This window comes from Muntiacus reevesi, chromosome 3 (assembly GCF_963930625.1).
Source record: "Muntiacus reevesi chromosome 3, mMunRee1.1, whole genome shotgun sequence".
NCBI classification, from domain to species: Eukaryota; Metazoa; Chordata; class Mammalia; order Artiodactyla; family Cervidae; genus Muntiacus; species Muntiacus reevesi.
In genome coordinates this window covers 167,953,073-167,976,328 of record NC_089251.1, presented here as the reverse complement: position 1 = coordinate 167,976,328, position 23,256 = coordinate 167,953,073, and the positions used below count along the sequence as shown (strand labels likewise).

Sequence of the window (23,256 nt, the reverse complement as noted above, 5' to 3'; positions counted from 1 at the left end):
CATGAGGTCCACACATGTCCCAGGACGTGAGCTAGTAAGATAATTCTAGAGTTGAAAAGACAGCCTGCTGAAGAATTATCAATGAATTATTGCTTTTCACCTAAAGTGTTTAAAACAGCTTTTAAAGCTAGTGAATTTATTCACAGGACATGGTTTACTCTCTGGGATGATCTGATTCATTGAGTGTGCACCACCATTAGTGATAACGCTCTGCACTCAAACAGCCCCTTTCATCTGTGGATCCCAAAGACTTTTGTAAGCTTTCCTTAGTTCTCACACCTGACTCTGAATTTATCTGAACACTTGTGAAGTGGATAGTAAACAGTGTTACATCCCAGGCAAAGCCAGACCACTTCAAAGGCGTCTCCTGGGTGTCCAGTTGTTGCTGGCGGCTGAGATACCTGAATGAACTCCAACCTCCTCCCACCGTTGATGTCAGATCTTCTGACATTCAACTATCAAATAAGGTACGAAATTTGCGGGAAATTTCTAGACTTCTAATCAGCATATGAGTTTGAGAATGGTGTATCCCATCTGGCTTTGTCTTGTGTTCTGTCCCCCTACACAAACTCACATACAAAGGCAGAGCTGTCTGGAAGGTTCTGGGACAAGATTGACCACTCTACTGTTGACTTACCATGCACCCTGTGGCCCACCGCTCCAGCTCCAGTTAACACTTAACATCATTTAACTAATAACAGGGAATTCCTCTGGGGTTGGAGATGAAGGGAAAAGCTTACCTTCCACCCCCTGTGGTTCTGCCTTTGACACATTTTAATAGTTAAAAGCTAAAGAAAACCTGATGCCTTCATTTCCTCTCCATCTGTCCCTTCTTAACCCCCTACAGTCTAGCTTGCATCCTCTCCCCTCTTCTGAAGTCACTTTTTTAAAAGTCTTCAATGACCTCCTCGTGGAATTCCACAAGGCATTTCTGGGGGTCGTTCCACTTGACCTCCCTGGTAATGCTACCTGCCCCGCCCTCCTCCGAAGTTTCTTTTCTCCTGACCTCTGTGGCCCTGGGATCCCCACTTTGCTTTCCCCTCTCTGGCCATTTCTCTTTCCTGTTTGGAGGATATCCGTCATTCCTGTGGTCCATAAGCATCTCTGAACCTTCTGTAGGATATCCCTTATCTCCCATGGGGTAGAGATAGGCCTACCCCCTCCCAGACTGGAAAACCCAGAGACCACGTTCTTTCCTCTCTTCCTCTGGTTTTCTATATCCAGTGGCTCCCGGCGGTCCTACTTTTCCTCTGAAGTAGCTCTTAGCACTCTCTGCCTTCTTGGTTGGGCCCCGAGCACCCGGAGCATGGTCGCCCAGACTCTTTTGATCCTGTGCATTAACAAGATATGTTTGTACAATTCCCTCTTCCAGTTTTTTGTGGTTTCCGTATTACGTGCTGGACTGGGTGGCTTAAAGAGCAGAATTTTATCTTCTCACAGTTCTGGAGGCCAGAAGTCCAAGAGGAAGGTGCCATCACGGTTGGTTTCTGATGAGACTCTTTGTCTTGTAGACGACCACCTCCCTGTGTCCTCACATGGCCTCTTTGTGTTTGCAGAGAGAGAGAGAGCGCCCTAGTGTCTCTTCTTCCTTCTTCTATCAAAATCAGGTGAACACTTATGACCCTGTTTAATCTTCATTACCTCCTTAAGGCCCCATCTCCAACTACAAATCACACTGGGGCTTAGGATCTCAACATACAAACATGAGGGTGGTGTACAAGTCAGTCTGTAGTATATATGTTTTCTGTTAAACTGGTATGTTCATTTAAAATATATAAAATATACTCAAAAAAAGATGAGAATTTAAAAAGCAAGTACAAATAAGAACTCTGCCATTTCCTCCCCATATCCCAGGGCATACCCCAGTGTACCTGGGGTACGCTCCCCCTGCTCAAAACCGCGGACCTGGGCAATGCCTGCAGTGTTCCGATGGCTCAGTCCACGCCAGGCTTTCGCATCGTCTTCCCATCCGGCTCAACCTCTGTATCAGCCTTTGTGAAACACTGGTTCCTTCTCCCCCTCCCTCTGGGAGCACTGGTGCCCTGGGTTGCCCAGAAGAGGCCAGGCCACTGCCAGCTTGACGCTCAGGGCCCCCCATGTCCCAACACGATGTCTGCTTCAAGGCGCTGTTCCTCCCACCGCCTCCCTTGGAAGGCGCTTCCTCCTCCCCTGCAGGTCCGGGGCCTCCAGCTCACATCCTCACCACGCTCCCCGTTCACTCCCACCTGTTCTGCCCTCCCTCCCTGAGCTCCATCCCATCCTCTGATTAAGGGTCCCTGCGGCTCAGCAGGGTTACTTCCGCGTTCACGGGCGCCGTCTTTCCTTCTCAAATGGATTACAGGCTCCAAGAGCTCCTGGAGGCTTCTTCTTGCAGGCTGCTTCTTCATTTTACGACCTCCGCTGAGCACAGCCTCTGGGCCTGTCCTCTGCCGCTGCAGTATTTCTCTGTCCTCCTTCCAGGGGTGGTGGCCGGGCAGAGACCACCGCGGAGGCCTTGGAAGCAGTGACACCATCTGACTGCCTGATCCGTCGTGTGCTCGTGGCCCGGATGTGTTTGGGGGAGAGAGCTTAACACGACTGAGTTCCTAAACCTACTCCAGCTCAGCTTCTTGCCAATGATATTTCCCAGAACTTGGTAATATAGTCTCCTAAAAATTTAATAGAAGAAAAGTTGGCTGCTTTATTGAAAAGCGGACTCTTGACTGCCGACTCAGATTCCCTTAAATTAATGTTGATGAATGCAAGATTTATTAGAAAAGCATCCCTCTGTTTAGTGTCCATTGGGGTTCAGGACGTGTGTGTAAATCATTCAGATAACAATTTTCCTGGGTTGAGCACTTGACATTTGCCTACCACAAGTCACCTATGAATAGTGCACCTATTCATGGATGGCAGAGCTGGGATGCTGGCAGTGAACACTCAGGAAAACAATGGCTTTGAACTCTGAAAAGGCAGCAAGCCTGGAGCTGTTTCCAAATCTCCAATTCCCCTTTAAAACTCACCAGCTCATGCTGACCTGAGAGTTTCAAACCAGTGCACTAAAGTGAAGATACCAACTCACTTCCTGAACTTTATCTTTATGGCCCCGTGGCTGAAATCCAGTTTCCAGATGCATGTTTGGGGACCATGTCATTACTGGGATGAATGGCCTTAGAGACCTGTTAGCTGAAACTCAGTCTTTTCTGTGCCATGAACTTGTGCTGGCTGCAAATTGGTTTCCGGATCCCCTTTTGGGTCTGATTGCCCTGCAAGTTGAATTGTTTAATATTTAAACTATGTATTTTTTCCCTCATCTACAGGGTGAGCTTGGCAGACTCAGTGTGTGTCGTAATTGTGTTCAGAGGCCACAAGTCATTGCATAGTACGTGTTTCAAGTATGAGGTTGTTCAGGGTCCTGAACCAGGATAATCTCTCCAGCCTCTTTGAGTGATAGTTGGTTGCCAAGGATACTAACTGGTGTTGTGGGTGACACCCACTTAATCTGCAGAGACCAAGCAGGTAACCTTCAGACCACATTGCTCAGATTAAAGCATAGTTGTGGCTATCCTCTAACGGTTCATTGTTGGATTTTCCTCTTGGTTTCTTTTTACTTTTGCATAAGAGCTACCTGTGTCTCTGATGTGGAAAGCAAAGGTCTGAGTTGGAGAGAGACACGGAGCTGGGAGAGGCCAGTGCTGGCCACAGAAATGCCTGCTACGTGAATATTTCTTTGAGATTTTTGAGCCTTTCCTTTTCACAAGAGACCCACAGAGAGGGATTTCCCTGACGATCCAGTTGTTAGGACTCTGCTCTTCCACGGCTGAGGGCTCCGGGTTCAATCCTAGGTTGGGGAACTAAGATCCTGCAAGCTGTGCGGTGAGGCCAAAAAAAAATTTTTTTTTCTTTCTAATAAAAATTTAAAAAATAAAAAGAGAGACCTGCAGAGAAAGAAGGAGGGCGCAGGAGGGGAGAAAGGAAAGGAAAGATCAAGAAAAGAAGAAAGAAAAAGCATGAAAGGAAAAGGAAGAAGGGAGAAAGAAGGCAGTCTCCCCGTGGGTCCTGTGTGGTTTTGTGAACCCGCCTCTCTGAGCAGAGTTTAACTCGGGACACAGCCTCCCCTCGCAGCCTCCCTCCACTGTGGCTGCTGGCAGGGGCTGCGGGGACATCACAGATGGCATCAGGGAGGGATGTGAGGTCCGGCCTTCTCCCTTCCCTGGGCCCTGGGCTGAGGCCGGTGTGGGGAATACCCACGTGGGTTGCCAAGTCAAGCATTTTCATGGCCTGAGTCACACAGACAAGAGTTTTGCTCTGTAAACACAGACCAGGCGAATAAAGAACCAAACGCCAATCCCAGAAGGCAAGGAAATGATCATTAAGTGCCATTATATGCACTCAGGGTAACTGTCCGCGCCGTTCTTCTGTGGTTCTGTTCTGGGCAAGGGCAACACGCACTTCTAAGGCCTTGCTGAGCATCAGGCCCCCTCACTGTTTTCTTTCAACCCGGCTTTGAAGCTGGATGGTGCAAACCAGGACGGAGTTTGGAAAGTCTGTGTTCATCGCTGGGGTTTAATTAAAATACACTGAGCCTTGCAGAAACTTGTGGTTTCGAGTAATGGAAACTTTAGGGAATCAGAAACAGAGACCGATCCATGGAAGAAAGGTCTGATTTTCTCCTCAAGCCTTGGGTTTCTTGCCATCCATTTCCTCCCAGACTTGTAGTTGACGCCTTCTTAAACATATGAGTTATTTTTCTTTCTTTCTTTTTTTTAACATGTGAATAGTTTTTTAAAAATTTATTTTTAAATTGGAGTATAATTGCTTTACTTGTGTGCATGCTAAGTCACTTTAGTCGTGTCTAACTTTTTGCGACCCTGTGGACCATAGCCTACCAGGCTCCTCTGTCCATGGGATTCTCCAAGCAAGAATACTGGAGTGGTCGCCATGCCCTCCTTTGGGGATCTTCCCAACCCAGGGATGGACCCCAGTTTCTTATGTCTCCTGCATTGGCGGGTGGGCTCTTCACCAGCGAAACCACCTGGGAAGCCCCATAATTGCTTTACAATGCTGTGTTTCTGCTATACAGCAGTGTGAATCAGCCATATGTATACATTATATCCCCTTCCTCTTGATGAATTATTTTTCTAGTAAGAGACTAATCAGTTGTATTATCACAAGTTATCACTTATACAGAAGAATTATCCAAATATTCATACTGGTTCATATTCCCCTTCTGTTGGGTTGATTTATAACTATATATTTATCACATACCTACTATGTGCAGAGCAAGTGAGAGGTGCAGGGGGTACACTTGTGAGCAACACTGGACCAGCCTGGCCTTTCCTCATGGAGCTCCTTAAAGCTTTCGGTGCCTCTTGGTCTTTCTATGTTAAGAGCATGGCATTTAGCGTGGTCTTGAGAAGTGAACTTGACATTCACAAGGTGCCAAGTAGTTAAGGAAAAGAAATGACTTTGAATATAGCTCTTGTCGCCAACATACAGTTGTATATGATTGAATATATATCTCTAATGCTGATGACATCACAGTATTCTTCAAAACACGATTTACACATGTTTCTCCCACATGTCAGACTTCATTTCAGCAGCTCTGTAAATCCGTCAGAGGGGCTTTCCAAGGCTGTTGCTGAGAGGTGGGTCTTGACTGACCTCAGGCTCTTGAGAACAGTGTTTCTCAAAGTAATTTTTTGCATCCAAGTCACTGGATGTGTTTGTCAAAATTCAGATTCTTTAGCTTCACTCCAGATCCACAGAATTAGACTCTCAGGAATTCAGCATCAGAAAGATGCATTTCTTTTCTTTTCTTTTCTTTTTTTTAATTAAAAAATTTTTTTAAAATACCAAAAACATTTTGCATTGGGGTATTCAAGTGGACAGCGAAGGGACTCAGCCATACATATACATGTATCCATTCTCCCCCAAAGCCCTCCTGCCATCCAGGCTGCCATATAACATTCAGCAGAGTTCCATGTGCTGTATAGGTCTTTGCTGGTTATCCATTTTAAATATAGCAGTGTGTACATGACCTTCCCAAACTCCCTAACTATCCCTTCCCCTGGCAACCATAAGTTCATTCTCTAAGTCTGTGAGTTTTAGAAAGATCCATTTCTAACAGGCACTCCCCCAATCATTTTTGTGCAAAGTAAAATTTTAAGAACATTATTTTCCTAGCATTCTTACCAAAATCAACGTAAAAACAATCAGTGGGTTGGTCAAACCAAACAAACTCGATCCAATATTTGGGGGTGGGGAGCTGGTATCAGGCAGGTCTATAAGTTTATTTAACATAATATAGCCCTGCCCCCAAAGCAATAAATAATAAAATGATACTCCTTACATTTACCTGGCTGTGCCTATGACCTTAGTCAAATCATTTGATTTCTTACTTTTCTCATCTGCAACATGAGGGGCTGGTCTTCATGATCTTTAAGCACATTTTTTTTTCTTCTTTTTTATTAATATCAACAAACTAAACAGGTACCTGAAGCTGAAACTCCAATACTTTGACCACCTGATGTAAAGAAATGACTAATTGGAAAAGACTCTGATGCTGGGAAAAATTGCAGGCAAGAGGAGAAGGGGATGACAGAGGATGAGATGACTGGATGGCATCACTGACTAGATGGACATGAGTTTGAGTAAGCTCTGGGAGTTGGTGATGAACAAGAAGGCCTGGTGTGCTGCAGTCCATGGGGTCACAAAAAGTCAGACATGGCTGAGCAACTGGACAATAACATCAAAATAGGTACCTGCAGTGGCGGCTGGTACTTTTATCCTTTCCTGTTCATGCAGCCCTCCTTTGTGTGATGCGAACACTGGTCACCAGGAGATTAAAGGCAGAGACAGAGAAGAAAAAGATTAGCACAGCAGAAACATGTCAAGTAAATTAGACCTTCAGACTCTAATTTTAATTGTTTTCTCTTGTCTTCCTTCGTCTACTGAATAATATTCTTTTTTCTTCTGCTATATAGTGATTGAATTCATCATCTTTAAGTCATTCATCCACTAAAGTAACACTTAAGGAGCATCCAGTATATTCCAGGACAAGGCTGTATGTTGAGCACTTGTACACGAACAGTCTGACCTCATATGGTTTTCCCTCTACTAATATCAGTACATTTGAACCGAAGTAGTTCTTTGATACCTTTTCAATTCTAAGTTCCTTCTCCTGAAAGGATAATGTAGAAAATTTGTTAAAAACATAGTGATCAAAAAAAAAAAAAAAGACAAGGGTTTTTTATTTTTTTGAGCTATATCTAATTGCTTACATTTGAAACCAAAATTTTTTAAAGACAAACCCTATACAGTCATATATTACCCCTGTCCACGTGTGTAAACAAACAAAACCCATAGTTGTATCATTGTATGTTCTTTCCTATCATCTATAATGATGTTCCCTGGGAAGAAGGGAAGACAGGTGGGTTCTTTAAGGTGTTTGAATCTTTAGTGACAGAGGTGCTTATACTCATTTTATATTAATAACACCTCCTATATACCAGATGATAACTGTATGCTGATTTGTTCTCTATTTTTGTAAATAACTTTCAGAGAATGGCGATAAATCTTTAGAGGATGATAGATGAAGAACTTTCCTTTAAAAATATTTCAAACTAATTTCCCCCTAATTACATTGGAAGGCTTTTAATGATAAAATTCACGAAAGGGTCACTGAAGTGAAGTGAAAGTCACTCAGTCGTATCCGACTCTTTTCAACTCCATGGACTGCAGCCTACCAGGCTCCTCCGTCCGTGGAATTCTCCAGGCAAGAATACTGGAGTGGGTCATTGGATTTCAGAAATTCTCCTCACTCTGTAGATATGATTTAAATGTTTAAATTAAGAGTTAGTCGCTCAGTCATGTCTGACTCTTTGCAACCCCATGGACTGTAACCCACCAGGCTCCCGCATCCATGGGATTTTCCAGGCAGGAATACTGGCGTGAGTAGCCCTTTTTCCTTCTCCAGAGGATCTTCTGAACCCAGGGATCAGACCTGTGTCACCTGCATTACGGGTGGATTCTTTACCATCTGAGCCACTAGCAAAGCCCTTCAACTAAGAGGGTATCTGGATTTATGAGCGTCTACCTACATCTTGGATTTAAGGGGGAAAAGAGTATTTGCATTTATGTTTGTGATCTATTTTATATTCAGGAGAGGACTCTGTCTTTGAGGTTGCTTTCCTCAACTATTGGCCATTTCACACAATTTGAACAGATTTTTTAGAAAAATGTATTTTATTCAGGTAGAGTTGATGATAGTATTGCATTATGAACAGGTTTTTATTAAGGTTTATAGGTGAGTCACCATAAAAATGATGCAGATTTTCTACCCCACTCCCGCCCCTGGAGAGCCATTGAAGGATGCTTCCCTTGTCTTGCGTGAAGAGGCCACGAGTGTCGTAAGGCCCTTTCTCCCGACCCCAGGTCTGAGAGGGGCGTTCACTGCCGTTTCTTCTCCTCAGTTTGGAAAGACCCTTCTTGACTTCCCCATCAGTGAGACACTCACCTGTCTGTATGTTTTTTCAAGTAGGCAGGATTTATTAAGCAAGCAGCCTGCAGCCCACCCTCGAGACATGAGAGCAGATGAAGCCTGGTAGGACTGGTCTCATCTGTGTTTTTTTTTTTAATATATAATTTTATTTATGACTTTCTTTTATTTCTGGTTGTCCTGGGCCTTTGTTGCTGTGTGGGCTTTTTCTCTAGTTGCGGTGTGTGGGCTTCTCATTGTGGTGACTTCCCTGGCTGGGGAGCGCGGGCTCCAGGGCATACGGGCTTCAGTGGGCTCAGCAGTTGCGGCTCGCGGCTTCTAGAACACAGGCTGAGTAGTTGGGATGGATGCACACGGCTTGGTTGCCCCACCGCATGTGGGATCTTCCTGGGTCAGGGATTAAACCCATGTCTCCTGCATTGGCAGGAGGATCCTTTACCCCTGAGCCACCAGAGAAGCGCCTGGCTCTCATCTGTCCTGAGGACTAACTGAAAACAACTGGAAGCATTCTCCTGACTTCTTTGTTTGCATCAAGCTGCACCCCAAGACCTCACAGGGAGAGTTTGAGGTGTGCTAAACCACACGTGACTGCGAGACGGAAGGGGACGTCTCCTTTAGCATTTTCCCCAGAAGGTCGGCAGAAACCTGAACTCATGACGGCTTCAGGAGACAAGCAGTTGTGTCTCGGAGGGAGAAATAGCACAGCTTTCAGCCTTTCTGGGCCCCGAGATGCTGGGTGGGCGGCTCCTGGCGCCCAGTATTACACCTGCTTCGTGTTTCTGATTTCAGGCCTTTCAGAAAGCTTTCCGTGAAATGGAAATCCTCAGTGGTCTTTTCTGGTGCATTCTTCCTTTGTGGTAAGGAGCTAATTTCATGTACTTGAGGAAGCTTTTCCCAAAGGACTAAAACTGGATTGCTGGAGAAAGGATCAAAACACATGTGCGGGAGACAGATGAGCATTTAAGTACTGGAGGACTCCACAGAGACGCTCGGGGCCCCTGGCTCCCTGCCCTGTGCAGGGCACCTCTCAAAAGCTGGGGTGGGCCAACTTCTTTCTACATTGAAAAATCACCTCCTGGTCTTCCCCCGTAGCACACTGGATAGTACAATGCAGGGGACACAAGTTCGATCTCTGGTCTGGGAAGATCCGCCCCCCCCCAACCCCGTGCCACAGAGCAACTAAGCCCGTGCAGCCCAACTCCTGAGGCTGGACAGCCTAGAACTCGGGCTCCGCAACAGGCATCGCTGTGGGTGCTGGTACCCTTCCAGCACCCCACCTGCCCCGGGACTGCGGCCCCACCGCAGCGTCACCCAGCTCTGCCACGCTTCCTTGTCAGGGAGTCAGTGGGGTGTGCCGACAGGTTTGTGTCTGCAAGCCTTCACTCACTTGATTGTGACAAGATCTTTTCTTTTTAAAATTTTGCGTATTTATTTATACTGAATATCATTGATTCACAATCTTGTGTTAGTTTCAGGTGTCCAGCACCATGATTCAGCTATATATTTATATCTGTATGTATCTATAGTTTCTCTATTCTTTTCCATTGTGTTTATTGTTAGTCGCTCAGTGGTGCCTGACTCTCTGTGATCCCATGGACTGTGTCCCACCAGGCTTCTCTGTCCATGGGATTCTCCAGGCACGAATACTGGAGTGGGTTGCCATGCCCTTCTTCAGGGGATCTTCCCAACCCAGGGATCGAACCCAGGTCTCCCGAATTGCAGGCGGATTCTTTACCATCTGAGCCACCAGGGAAGCCCACTATAGTTTATTACAAGATGCCAAATATAATCCCCTGTGTTAAACAGTAAATCATTGTTGTTTATTCTTTTATGTCTGGCAGCATGCATTTATTAATCCCGACACCTAGTCTATCCCTTCTCTCCTTCCTCTTTGGTAACCATAAGTTTCTTTTCTCTATCTGTGAGTCTGGTTCTGGTTTGTAAATAAGTTTACTTGTGTCATTTAAAAAAAAAAATTATTTATGTATTTGGCTACATCTGGTCTTAGTTGCTGCATGTGGGATCTTTAGTTGTGGCATGTGGAATCTCGTTCCCTGACCAGGGACCAAATCCTGGCCCCCTGCATTGAGAGCTCGGAGTCTTAGCCAGTGGAGCCCTAGAGAAGTCCCTGTATCATTTTTTTAGATTCCATAATTAAGTAATATGATACGATATTTGTCTTTCTCTCTCTGACGTACTCTACCTAGTATGATAATCTCTAGGTCCATTCATGTTGTTGCAAATGGCATTATTTCATTTTTTTTTTTTTTTTAAGTTGAGTAGTATTCTATTGTGTATATATATCACAACTTCTTTATCCATTCCTCTGCTGATGGACGCTTAGGTTATTTCCATGGAGTGTAACAAGCTCTTATATTAAAAATATTCAGCTAACCTAGAAATTGTGGAAAATTCTTATAGAGATGGGAATAGCAGACCACCTCACCTTCCTCCTGAGAAATCTGTATGCAGGTCAAGAAGTAACAGTTAGAACTGGACATGGAACAACAGACTGGTTCCAAATAGGGAAAGGAGTACATCAAGGCTGCATATTGTTACCGTGCTTATTTAACTTATATGCAGAGTATATCATGAGAAATGCTGGGCTGGATGAAGCATAAGCTGGAATCAAGATTGCCAGGAGAAATATCAATAACCTCAGATATGCAGGTGACAGTACCTTTATAGCAGAAAGTGAAGAAGAACTAAAGAGCCCCTTGATGAAAGTGGAAGAGGAGAGTGGAAAACTTGGCTTAAAACTCAACATTCAGAAAACTAAGATCATGGCATCTGGTCCCATCACTTCATGGCAAATAGATGGGGAAACAATGGAAATAGTGAGAATTTATTTTCTTGGGCTCCAAAATCACTGCAGATGGTAACTGCAGTCATAAAATTAAAAGACGCTTGCTCCTTGGAAGAAAAGCTATGACAAACCTAAACAGCATATTAAAACACAGAGACATTACTTTACCAACAAAGGCCCATCTAGTTAAAGCTATGGTTTTTCTAGTGGTCATGTATGGATGTGAGAGTTAGACCATAAAGAAAGCTGAGTGCCAAAGAATTGATGCTTTTGAACTGTGGTGTTGGAGAAGACTCTTGAGAGTCCCTTGGACTGCAAGGATATCCTAAGGGAAATCAGTCCTGAATATTCATTGGAAGGACTGATGCTGAAGCTGAAACTCCAATTATTTGGCCACCTAATGTGAAGAACCAACTCATTGGAAAAGACCCTGATGCTGGGAAAGATTGAGGGCAGGAGGAGAGGGGATGACAGGGGATGAGATGGTTGGATGGCATCACCGATGTGATGGACATGAGTTTGAGTAAACTCCAGGAATTGGTGATGGACAGGGAAGCCTGGCGTGTTGCAGTCCATGAGGTCACAAAGAGTTGGACATGACTGAGCGACTGAACTGACTGACTTAATTAAAACAAGCAAAGTCTGGAGCTGAGCTCAACTAGGTGGAGTGATCTGAGTGATCAACTTGAGCAGACCTTGCCTGAAGGCAGATATTACCTAGTCGAATTATTAGACCTAAAAAGCAATTCCAATCTTAATAAAGTTTATATCCCATTTAACACAAAGATGAAATGTACTAGGAGTGATAGCTCTAAATTTCAACGTCAGGAGTCTATTTGAGACATGTTTGTTTTAATGATATTTTTATTACAATTGCATAAATACAGAAAAATGCACTGAACATATGTTACAATTTTGTGGGTTTACTCAAATAAACACACCTGTGTAACCACAGTCCTCTTTAAGAAACAGAACATAACCTTAATATTTCCCTCCCTGCTGCCCTCTCCCCACCCCCTCGCCCCCGACATAGTCACCACAAGTAACCGCTCGCCAGCCAATGCAGGAGACACAGGTTCGATCCCTGGGTCAGGAAGAGCCCTTTGAGGAGGAAATGGCAACCCACTCTAGCATTCTTGCCTGGAGAATCTGGTGGGCTACAGTCCGTGGGGTCACATAGAGAGGACATGACTGAGTGACCACGTCATACACAGACATTTTTGAACATTATATAAATGGAACCACATAGTTCCTAATAATTTATTTCTGCTGTCTTTCTCACATCAGTATGCTTGTAAGAATTGATTCCCTTACTGTGCTGTATAGTAATAATTATAGTAATTCTCTAATATGAATATGCTATACTTGATGTAGCCTTTCTACTGTTGAGGGACATTTGAGTTGTTTCTCCTTTGGGCTATTTCAAATAATGATTCCAGAAACATTTTTATACCAGTGGTATGCACATTTAAGTGCACTTCCATTGAGTGTATACACTGGGCAAGAATTGTTGGGTCATGGCATCTATTCATTTTTTGTGGTTACTGTCAAAAAGTTTTTCCAAAGTGACTATCTGAATTTACACTCCCACAGGCAATTTATGAGATTCATACGTGTCCTTGCTGACACGAGTTGTCGTCTTTCTTGTTTCAGCCATTTGAGGGGAACATGGGGGGTCTCTTTGTGGGGTCTCTTTGTGGTCTATTATTTTTTTATCATTATTATTTCCCTGATGACTGAGGTGGAGCATCTTTTCAAATGTTTGTTAGCTATTGGAACATCTTTCATATAGTAACAGTTCAATCTTTTGCCTATTTTTAAATGGCAATGAGAGTTTTTTTGAATGGATTCCTCAGAGTTTATCTGGGTACCAGACCTTTATGGGGTCCATTATCACAGATACCTTCTCTCTGACTGTTTTGGCAGCTTGATGATTGGGAAACGCCTCAAAGGGAAGAGGAATTCAAATGCTGGGTTTCTCTCTCCAGAATCCCCTTTTCTCTGGGATTTTGGTTTAAGACTTCAGTGCCTGGGCAGCTCTTTGATGACTCCCAAGCATATGAGCGTGTGCACATAAAGTTTCATCTGGATTTCCTGCTAGCTTTTTTTTTTTTTTTTTGCATCAGAAGGGCTAGTCTAGTATAAGCCATTCCTTTATATCCAGAAGCCTAATGTCAAGGATGAGACTGTTGATTTGGGTCTGGTGACCTGAGGGCCAGCCCCAAGCACTAAGCAGAGACATGCCTTTCCTGGGCTGAGATGGGATGGAGCTGGGATGAAGGGAGGATGAGCCATGCTAGGTGGGGTTCTGCTCTCTGACCCTTGGGCCTTGTCCCTGGAGATGGGGATAAGAGCGTGGGGATCTCAAAATGTGTCCCTCCGGTTTAGCTCACAGAAACTCCAGTGAGTGGAGCCGTGAACCAAAAATAAATAAATGAAGGCCAGCGCTAGACTCACAGTCAGAGGTCAGCTCTCCAGTCCCATGCGCCCTAGGGGTTCCAAGTGCGGTGGGAGGTGAGGGGGGAACCTTCCCAAACCTGTCTGTTCCTCTTTGTATCTGCAAGGCTTACAGCCAGGCTGAAAACGTCCCCGCAGACAGGAGGAGGCCTCCCAGTGGAGAGAAGGGGGACGCAGCCTGTGGAGTCCTAATGATGCAGGCCCAGGCTGGGACAGGGGATGGCGGCATTTGCAACACGGACGGAGATCCACACCGAGGTCCAGGCAAGAGGGACTTGAGGAAGACGGGCCAGCGTGCCTCACCCAGGCGGGCCCTGACCTGCTTCTCACCTGGTCCAACCCGCGCCCAGCCTTCTCCAGAGAGAAGAAGAAAAGGGACCGGGAACTGGGGAAAACTCTGAAACAGACAAAATATGGGAAGGTTTTTTTTAAACTGGAAGGGACTGCATTTCTTGGGAGGGGTGAGATTTCCTTTTCCATGACTGTTGTGGATTGAATCACGTCTCCTCAAAAGATCTGTTGAAGGGCTGGTACCTATGAATGCGCCCTTATTGGAAAGAGAGTCTATGCAGAGGTAGTCGAGCTGAGATGAGGTCATTAGAGGGGGCCCTAATCCAATATGACTGATGTCTCTTTAAGAAAATGAGATGAGGGGGAGTTGTCTGGTGGCCCAGGGGTTCGGACTCCGTGTTTCCACTGCAGAGGACACGGGTTCCATCCCTGTGTGCTGTGATCAGTCTCTCAGTTGTATCTGACTCTCTGCAGCCCCATGGACGGTAGCCTGCCAGGCCTGTCTGTCCATGAAACTTTCCAGGCAAGAACACTGGAGTGGGTTGCCATTTTCTACTCCAGGGGATCTTCCTGACCCAGGAATCGAACACTTGTCTCCTGCATGAGAAGGCGGATTCTTTACCACTGAGCCACCTGGGAAACCTGAATACGGTGGGGCCAAAAAAAAAAAAAAAAAAAAATACAGGAGAACAGAGACAGAGACCCAATAAGAGACGCCATATGACGACAGAGGCAGAGATGGGAGTGAGGTATCTGCAAGCCAAGCAACTCTGAGGATTTCTGGAAATACCAGAAGCTACCAGTGTGAAAGAGATTCTCTCCTTGAGCCTTCACAGAGGCCTGGCCCTGTGGACACTCATTTCAGGCTTCTGGCCTCTAGAACTATGGGATAAGTTTCTGTTGTTTAAAGCCACCCAGTGTGTAGACATTTTTCCAGGGCAGCCCTCGGGAATGAATACAACTGCAAACTGGAAATGGGGGCTGGTAAACCAAGTTGAGTTCAGTTATGGAAAAGGAAAGACATTAGATTTCTGTACATGTCCCCACATTTTATATGGAACTCAGGCATTGAGCTCATATTATATTCCTTTCAAGGTTACCTTTCATGTTCCCTTTACGTCTGGGCAGCCCTCACCTGCTTCTCTTCGTGTAGGAATTCCCTGAGTTCAGATTGCATCAGCTGGCTTCTGTGAAAGTCATTCAGTCGTGTCTGACTCTTTGCGACGCCCTGGACTATACAGTCCATGGAATTCTCCAGGCCAGAATACTGGAGTGGGTAGACTTTCCTTTCTCCAGGAGATCTTCCCAACCCAGGGATCGAACCCAGGTCTCCCACGTTGCAGGTGGATTCTTTACCAGCTGAACCACCAGGGGGGCCCAAGCTCCATACATCGGTACATAAGGCAACTGCCAGAAGGCTTTTGCTTTCCTGGTTCTGGTTTCGTTATGAGTCAGAATTCACAGCAACCAAGGAGATAGATACAGTTTACCGCCAAGTGTACTTTGCAGTTAAAAACAAAAACCAGCTCAGATCAAGGTCTCACCAGGAGAGGAATTAGTGACAGGTACAGTATTTCCTCATATAAATATGCACCATCAGGGTGGATCTGTTGGGATTGAAGAGCTCCAGGGAGGTCTCCGCAGTCGGATTGCCTCCTTGCTTCTACGAGTGTCTGAGATCCATCATGTAGCATCATTCCTCTGCTTCTCGAAGCCATCATTATGTTTACAATTAAAGCACAAATACCTCCCGAGAAAGTTCACAGCTTAAGTTCTTAGCAACAGATGACAGTTGTTTACTGTGCAATTTCTGTCCTGGGATTGGGAAGAGATGAGGATGGAACGAGGAAGGCCATGGCCAGCTTCCAGTATGCCCAAGGACCAGGTCATTGTAATCATCAAGAGCCAATATTCAATGAGTATTCATGTCATGGTTGGTGATTTAGTCTGTAAGTCGTGTCCGACTCTTATGACCCCATGGACTGTAGCCTGCCAGGCTCCACTATCTATGGGCTTCCCCAGGCAAGAATATTGGAGTAGGTTGCCATTTCCTTCTCCAGGAGATCTTTCCAACCCGGGAATTGAACCCTGGTCTCCTGCATTGCAGGCAGATTCCTTACCGACTAAGCTATGAAGGAAGCCTCATCCATGTCATAATAATGACAATTAGAAAGCATGAACTACATTTTCAAAATAGAAAGGAGTTCATGAATGACTCGTAGATTTACGGCTTGTTCATTGGCTTGTTTTCTCAGGAGCTGGTAGACGGATAAGCTAACAGCTGGTCTCCACCACTGCCCATCAATCACTGCTGTGTTCTTCTTGCCCTTGGGATGATGCTGGGGCAAGACAAAAGTCCCTCTAGTACTTCAGGACGACGTGTTTCCCATTACATCATCATAGTGACAAGAAGATGGATTTCTCAACCACTTCCTCCTGCCGTAGGTAAATCTGGCATGTCCTTGGGTTTCTGCGCGAGCTGGTAGCCACGAGAACATGGCTGGTTAACAAGAGTCGTCAGGACTGGATGCCTTTCTCAGTTAAATTTCGGGTTCATGTAGGACTCTGCACAAATTGATGCTATCCTGTTGTAGGAAATGGCACTTGAAGCAAGAAATTGTCGAAACCATGTGACACATTAAGTCCCTCTATTTCAAAGAATCCAAAATTGCTTTATAGGGACTTCCCTAGCAGTCCTGTGGCTAAGACTCCACGCTCCCAATTCAGGGGACACGGGTTCGGTCCCTGGTCAGGGAATTAGATCCCACATGCCACAACTAGGACCCAGCATAGCCAAATAAATAAAAAATAGATACTTTTGAAAACTTGCTTTATAAGTTCTCTCATGGCCCTGAGGGCTTTAGCATCACAAATGATAAAGACAATCTGTGAGGCTAGAGGAAAAACCCAGTCAGCTCCTGCACCAGCTTCTGCTGCTTCTCCTGTTCCAGAGGCTGCTTGTTCAAAACAAGCTGTCTGTTTTTATTAGGGAATTCCACAAGAGAAAGTGTGTTTGCCGAGAGTCTCATTCCAATGACATGAAATAATAATAAAATATGCAGAGTTCCCATCCCTTCTTGGGAGAGGGGGAAGGAAGGTGGGAGTGAGCAGGGTATTCCAGAAGCATGAAAAGTAGACAAAAACAAAGTCCTTTTTTTTTTTTTTTCTTTCTTCTTCTTTAAAAATATGGCAAAATAGGGTTGTTTTTAAAACTCTTAAAACAATAGCAGGGAAAAGACTTCATTAATCCTGTAACTTTGGGGAACCACTGCAGATGGTGGTGGTAGTTTTAAAATCTAGAAGAGAACACTGAGATGCCAAAATGATTTTTAAAAAGTTTTTTTTTTTAATGGAGATGTATTCTTTACAGTATAAAGATACAGACCTAACTTCTTATAGAAAGGTTATACAGAGTCCTATCAAAAACTATATCTGATTTAAAAGCCTGACATGTGGGTTTTAAAGTTTATGGCTTATTTAACCTTTCTAATGAAAAAGTTTGGGTGAAAAACCAAACAGTAGCCATGAAGTCAGGGTATTATTGTCCCAATTAAATGATAAAGATTTATTAATTTATGTATCTGTTAATTTAATAAGTGTTTATGTAATGTGCTAAACAAAAGGCAGATTTTTTTTCCTGCATGACATGATTTCCTCATTCTATTACTAAAGTTTGTAAATTTCTTTTAAAAAATGCATTGGAATGAAGCTGTTTAAAAGAATCAAATTGTCTATACATATTGACATGCACATATGTTTATTTCCTATATATGTAAGTTTGCAATGTATAGGGTGCATTTGATAAACATTTACTATAGTTGTTATAGGATACCCTAAGACTTTCTTTTCCTTACTTTTGAGATATATTGGACCAAGGAGAAATTGGCAAATATGTAAGTCTGAGCTCAAGGTCAGATTTTAGCTCATTTAATACCCTAGCTTTGAAACTGAAACTCACAAATTATATATCATCATCAAATAGTAACTTTTAGAGGAGGTACATAACAGTTAATGTGATTTATTCTCATTACTCATGGGTATGGGCTTCCCAGGCTCAAGTGTAAAGAACCCTGTCAGTGCAGGAGACCTGGGTTTGATCCCTGAATCAGGAAGATCCCCAAATGGCTACCCACTCCAGGATTCTTGTCTGGGAAATCTCATGGACCGAGGAGCCTGGCGGGCTACAGTCCACGGGGTTGCAAAAGTATTGGATGTGACTTAGTAACTAAGCAACAAATACCACCACCACACCCGTATACCTAAATGGATTTCATAGCTCCACTTATGAGGAGAAAGCTGCCAGCTCTAACATAATGGTGGAAATACATTCTCTATGTAGATTAAGTTCAAAATTCACTTCTCATGTGAAGATCTTGTCCATATACCAGATGGCTCCATGCCAACAACCCTCAACTTCAGAAGTGGGTTAAATTGTCTTAGCCCATGAACGGAAGTTGATCTGTTTTCCCTCCCTTCCGACTCACTTAGAACTGTGACATGCAAACTCCAAACCCCTAATACTTTCAATAATAATAATAATAAGCAGCACTTATATAACAGAAAGTTAGGAAGACTGTGCTTTGGAGGGGCGAATGGAAATGACCCAACATACCAAGGCTGGGAGGAAGTACAAGGAATTCAGGAAGAGTCCAACTAGAGATCCTGCGACGAAGTCCAAGAACGGGTTTAATGGGACGAGGAAATTGAAAACATGGAACTCAGGGCCATAAAGGGGAACTTGAGAAAAAAGGCGTGCTCTTGTTTTGTATGTCTTGCATTTCACGGAAAGTTTATGGGTTCAGCAAACACATTTCCTTGGCTGAGGGCTCCAGTGAAAATAAAGGCTGGCCACATAACCAGCTGTCGAACAAGAATTGACTGGACCTCTTTAAGGTATACAAGCATTAAAATTGATATTTTGATTCAGAGAATACTTTTACATTTTCAGATATGCTTGTCAGATTTCATAAGTTATGGAAAACAAAACAAACTTACAATAACATGAGTTCTGTCAACGTAGAACAATCAGGGAATTCCCTGTTGGTCTGGTGGTTACAGTTCCATCCTTCCACTGCAGATGGCATGGGTTTGATCCCTGGTCAGGGAGCTAAGATCCTGCATGCTGCACCAGTGGGCCAAGAGAACAAAACCAAACCAAACCCCAAACAACAACAAAAACAATCAATATCACAGGCATTGTTTTTTCAAGGGTATGTCTTTTGAGGGTGAAACCCAAGATTTAAAGTCTTTCACTGGTCTTGGAGGTTGTCCACATGTGAGTTACACAGAAGCCAGACCAGAGCGTTGGTAACTTGGACTGATCTGCTCAAAGCTCACTCCCAAATGTAGGAGTAGCGTGCTTTCCAGGGAGCACTGAGGACCTCTGTCTCCTCTTTGGAGATGCAGAGAGATGCTTTCCATCTCAGGGCTGGAGCAGAGACAGCGTCAGCCCTGGCCAAGACAGATTCTCTGCGGGATTAAATGTGTTTTTTTAGACCTGGAATCTTGAGCAACCTTCTAAACAAGCATAGACCTTTTATTATGGGGTAGTAATCTTACCTTTTGTTTTTCATTTTTTTTCTTTCAAGAATAGATTAGTTCCACTCTATAGTTACTTGTCAGTGGGAAGGAAAAATGGGCCAGATGAATCCGAGAAAGAAAAGTCCATCACCCGTGTGAGCGGGTGTGCCTCCCCCCCCACATCAGACACACATGCACCTGGTTTGCAGGCAGTGTAGGGTGGATCCAGATTATCGGGATATGCGTAGCTTTTGGGAATTGTAATCAGGCCTAATGCCTTCTTTCTTTCAGGAGTTGGAAAAGTGCTGTGAAGTGGCTCGTGCAAGCTCCTGGAACGGCTGAAAGAAACTATGTGCATTGGGCCAGTGATCTTCAGAAAGCAGAGCTGCAGCCTCCCTTGAAAAGGCTACCCGACCCCCTCCCACCCCCCCACCCCCCGGGTCCCCCACTCCCCACCCTCCGCCCCGGGAAATCTCGATTTTTCCAAAGTTAGCCTGACCTACTGGCAACACTGCCTGCCTGTGCCGGGGAGACGCTGGGCTGGAGTCAGTGTGGTCTTTGTTTACTGGATCCTGGGGCGCTGGGAGGGAGGCTGCACAGGGAGCCTGTTAATTCGGGGCATGAAGTAATAGAAAAGCTCTTAGAGGAAGTAACCATCGCTAGACTCCTCCTTCTCGCCCACAGACAGACAGTAAAAGTGAATTTGAGCTCTGTGGAGATAGGTATTAAATGTAGCCATTCTTGAGTGGTATCACCATTGTGTGTGTGTCTAATGTCATTTCTGTAACCAGCGGGGCCCAGGCTGAGGCAGAGAGTTTACTTGGCAAAGAAGAATCTCTTCCCTTAGGTTCTGGGAAAGAGAGAAAAGAGAACAAAAACCTGCAACTTCCAAAACACACAGAAAAGTTCCAAAAAAACTAGAAAGGTGCTTTAAGAAAACTCTTTCTGACATAGGACAGAGGAAGGATGACTTGTTTGTTGGAGCTGTCGACTCAGTGTCCTGCTACCAGAAAGTCCAACGAAAGATTTTGGCAACAAATTTCAACTCTGCAAACATTGCTAGTCACCCTTTAGGTGCCAGAAAACATACAAAATCACTGGGGGTAAAAAGATGAATTGGGTTGATCCCATGAAGAAAATTAGATTTGAGTAATTTAAGTATGAAAAGTCTGCAAAAGAATATGACAGAACAGTTTTTTTTCCCCTAGGGAGTGGGGTTGTAGCTAATATTATTTTTAACTTTCTAGTAAATATTAAGATGCTATAACTGAAGCATCTTGGGGGCAATGATGTGAATGGACAGTGAGAACACTGGGGCTTGCCTTTTTTAAAAAACCAAGCTGTTCTGGTCTTTGCGTGGATTCAGTTTGAATATATCTTTGGGAGTAGGTAGATTTGCTTTAATTGGGCCTTTGCTATTTCTAAAGAGAAGTGATCTTGCTTCTTATCGAAGATGATAGCTTCCTGATGGTCTCCCAGGCCCCTGGCTCTTTCCCCTCAGCTTTCTTTGCTGATTGGACTCCATCTCACGAGAGTCCTGTCTCTGCCCAGTCTTTCCCAGCGGAATCTCAGCCAGGCCCTGGGTTAGACCTTATTTCTCCCGGCCAGTTATTTCTGTCTTCATCTCCAGGTCCAAACTGTTCTGAACAGTTCTCCGCATGCTCTTCCCAAATAGAGCCTCTAGTTTATTCTCCACCCCCACCCCCCGCCCCCTCCCCTCCCCGCTCCACCCTCTACCCTCAAGCTACAACTGGTGCTTAAAACCTTCAGAAGGTTCTCATTGTCCTAAGGATAAAATCCAAAATTCTTAACGTGCATACAAGAGCATGCCTGACTGGCCCTTCCGTGGCCTCCTCTCTGGCTGTTCTGTCCTTACTCCCTTCCTTTCTGATGGGCCCAGCTCTGTTGCACCTCAGAGCTTCAAATTAACTGCTCCCTTCACCTGGATCGATGGAGCTAACTCAGTCATCCCTTAGAGCTGGATTAACTCATTATTATATGCTCTGCATCTTTAGCAGAGACATAAAAAGAACTGTTCGTAGAATGATTTATTTACTATGCACCTCCCTCACATTGTAATGATGACATTGATTATATACCCACAACCTGCTACAGGGCCAGGTGTTGAGTCCAATCTCCATAAATTGATTAAAAGTCTCCACAAATGGATTAATAACTGGCAAGTTTTAGTCCTGGAGGGTGAAATTTCTCTCCCCAACGATGTGAATGCTCACCTTTACTACAGACAGAGCGTCATCTCTGCAGATTGATTATTTTTTTACTGAATGGAGCGGGACCAAGATTGAGGCCTCTCTCACTAGGCCCTGAGAGCATTGCAGCCTGGCTTCTGCTGGGGGTCCTGTTGGGGAGCTCGGGCTCAGGAGAGAGATGCTCTGGATGGTTCCGCAACTTGGGGATCATTAGTTGGTTTCAGCTCTTTTATTTTCCCCTCCTGCAATTCCCTTTCTGTTGCCCCAAGATGCCTGTTCAATTTTGTTGATCCTCTCAACGTGGTCACAGCTGTGGTTTGAGAAGCTGGCCGAGGAAGCTGGCCTCCCCCTTGGAAAGCCATAGGAGAAAATGCAGAGACAACTTGCAGCGGAGGGAGTGGCAGTCAGGAACAAAACGGCGGGTGGAGGGAAGGAAGGGTAGTAGGGTGAGATTCGGAGAGATAATTAACAGTGGTCACCTGGAACGTGCAAGTGTATTTGGGGAGGGGAAACTGGAGAATGCCTGGACTTTGCTGAGGTTACATAGTATGCCAGTCATGGACTCATGGCCTGTCAGCTCCAAATTCACCCTTTTTGCCTTCTTTGTAAAAAGGCATCTGGGCCCTCTGGGTGATTTTCTCTGCCGGCTGGTTTGTGGTTTGGCCTTGTCAGTGCAGGGCGTAGGGGGTACCTTGTGGGAGGGCGCAGCTCTGCCTGCGGCTGCTGTGAGCTTTCTCGACCGGTTCCGGCGCTGTTTGCTCCATACCAGGCTTCTGCAGTGCCAGGGGCATCCAGTGACCACCGGCTCCTCGGGCGCCTCTTCTGGGTAGTTTTTGCAGGGAAGTGCTTTTCCATAAGACACTTCCTTTTTGAACAGCTTCCCCACATCCAAGGGGGTCGACATTCAGGAAGTTTTAGGGGGTGGATTTCCAGCAAGTTCTACGGGCATGAGACCACAGTGATTCCCCTGCACTTTGGTGAGCCAGAGCCACCTTCTCCCCAACAGGGTCTGGTCTCAGGCTGGGGTACGGGAAGGCTCTATCACAGCCCCATGGGGTGTGGCCGCTTAAAAAGAAAATATTTATATATCTGCTGTCTCTGTTCTCTTCTGAGTTCTCTTTACTTCTAACTAGTCAACACTTCATTGCTCCAAATCCTGTCATATAGTTAATAATTTGCTTTTCCTGTTATTTACTTGCCTGCACGGAACCTTTAGTTGTGGCATGTGAATGCTTCGTTGTAACATGTGGGATCTAGTTCCCTGACGGGGGATCGAACCTGGGCCCCCTGCATTGAGAAGAGAGTCTTAGCTGCTGGACCACATGGAAGTCCCAATAATTCTTTATATTAAACTTTTACTGCTTAATTACTGTGTGGTTTCTCTTTCCTGATTAGACCCAGACTGGAACACATAGGTTGGGGCTCAGACTGATTATCCTGAGAAGGTGTCCCTTGAAGGGGGGCTGGGAGGGAGTTGGAGACATTTGGGTTAC

At 44.9% G+C, this 23,256-nt stretch overlaps 1 protein-coding gene across 3 annotated transcripts in view; it reads left to right on the top strand.

The window, feature by feature from the left end:
- The window catches only part of SCAF8 (SR-related CTD associated factor 8), a 208,354-nt gene extending 188,367 nt beyond the window's left edge, over positions 1-19,987 (top strand). The window contains exons 22-24 of one of the 3 annotated variants that reach the window (XR_010662459.1): positions 6,472-6,632; positions 16,289-16,478; positions 19,845-19,987. The gene's annotated coding sequence lies outside the window, so the exon portion shown is untranslated. Of the gene's footprint in view, positions 1-146; positions 234-6,471; positions 6,633-16,288; positions 16,479-19,844 lie in introns of those variants that run through there. The other 2 variants (XR_010662458.1, XR_010662460.1) reach the window with 2 other exon arrangements.
- The last annotated feature ends 3,269 nt before the right edge of the window (positions 19,988-23,256 follow it).